Source organism: Plasmopara halstedii, assembly GCF_900000015.1.
Source record: "Plasmopara halstedii genome assembly, contig: Scaffold_2386, whole genome shotgun sequence".
Classification (NCBI taxonomy): domain Eukaryota; phylum Oomycota; class Peronosporomycetes; order Peronosporales; family Peronosporaceae; genus Plasmopara; species Plasmopara halstedii.
Genome location: NW_020189293.1, coordinates 785,985 through 788,031, shown reverse-complemented (window position 1 = coordinate 788,031; position 2,047 = coordinate 785,985).

The window sequence follows — 2,047 nt, the reverse complement described above, 5'->3', positions numbered from 1 at the left end:
ATTATAGCCAATAGGCGTGTAGCCTCCCCGACCTGATAAGTGCTTTCAGTTCTGATACAGCAGAATTGAAAGGGGATTTATAAATACAGGTATACGGTTAATGAAATGTACCAGGTCCCATTACATATATTGTGTAGATCACATATTTTATGTGTATATACATTTTTCTGAGGAAGGCTTTGGTCAACTAGCACGCCTCACCGCGTGTTGCTCGTTTTCAGCGGGTCATTGATTTACGTAGAGAGGAGGAAAGGTGAAGTGACATTTATTATTATAGCCAATAGGCGTGTAGCCTCCCCGACCTGATAAGTGCTTTCAGTTCTGATACGGCAGAATTGAAAGGGGATATATAAATACAGGTATACGGTTTATGTTGGATACATAAATTATGTGATCTACACAATATATGTAATGGGACCTGGCCCATTACAACCTCTTCGCACAACCGGCAAGGTTGGACATGCAAACAACACTTGTTGCAAAGAGTCTTGCAGTTGTCTTGCAGTGATTGCTGTATCCAACTCGACAAACCGTTGTTAGAGAGGCTCTTCTCTTCACCACAGTGCAAAGACACATTTAATCCAGAAGCATCGTTCTGTACAAAGGTTCAAGGTTGCGACCTGCTTCCAAGACTCCATTCTCATGAAACTGACAGCCGCGTGATCATCCGAAAAAGACGACTGCAGTAACCTGATTACAGCAGCTTCTCCATGACTTATTGCATCCGCTCGAGTGCCATCAAGTCATGCGAAGACAGATGAGGGAATATCTGATTAGTCAGCACCTCAGTTTGCGGTACTGATAGACCGAGTGATTCCTTAAGTCCCTGCGTGTCGCTAGGACAAGGACAAGAGTATGGCTTGAACTGGAATGCTCGACGTACTCAACATCCGCGTCGTCAAACCAAATTCGAGTATCGTTGAAAAGATTGCTTGAAATGCTATTTGGTTGAAGAGGGCGCTGTCCTCAACAGTCTCTCTAGCACGACACACACGCTTGTGCGGCGAGAAAGCGACTTTTGACCTTGAGGGAGGAGGACAATCCCGACTTGGAGAGAAGATGAACGACTTGAGGGCTTCGGGGGAATTTGCAATTAATCGATCAAGAAGAGCTATTAATTACCAGAGTAACATGCAATAACACACCACAGGCTCTTCGAGCCATACTAATAACTGGGCTTCTATGAACCTTGTTTATACAATCAAGCTTGGCTTGAACTTATAAAAGATCTTGGGTTTACGGAGCTTGACTTAGAAAAGCTTGAACTAAATTTTTCGTGGAAAGTATCCAGAAGAAGGGGCTGGCTTACGCCACCCACTTCGAAAGATAAAGATACGTCAGTCCGGTCGACAGTACAATTCTCCATGTATTCTGCATCGCACAGAATGTATGCAAGTTTATGTAAGATGTAAAGTGTGTATGCATGTAGAAACACCATACTGTAACCCCTTCATATATTTTCACAATGTATACAAAAGAAGCATAGATGTACCTTCATGTAATGGCTAAAGTGTAGCCCTTACAGTCTACTAAGAATTGCCAGACATTAACGTGCGCGTTGTTTTTGGTGGTCTCGCGTCTTAACTACTAGCTGACAACGCCGGCATACCGGAGCTCGAATGGCTTCCTGTATTAATCAATGCGTGCAAGCAGTGCCGAAGTGACGGAGACGAAATTTGTAAATTCAAGATCGCCATCAGTCAATACAGTGTGTTGATACGTATGTTGTGCGTGGTTAGAAGTAGAGAGCGAGATCATGTTCTACTCAATAAACGGCACCAGATTCGGAACCGACCACAAGGGCTGTTCAATGCTCATCACGATATATACTGTCACGGGGTTACACGTACCCTTATATGAAAGGGTGAGTCACACAAGATGGTGTGACCGTACAAAGGTGCGGATTACACAAGTCTGTGTAATTAAACAATGGTGTGGCTACACCATAAGAAGAAGCTACTACGTGGCGGGGCTGTCAGTAGTTATGCATATCAATTAGGTATAGTCGGTTCTGCCGCAAATGAAACTAATGAATACAGTTCCATTT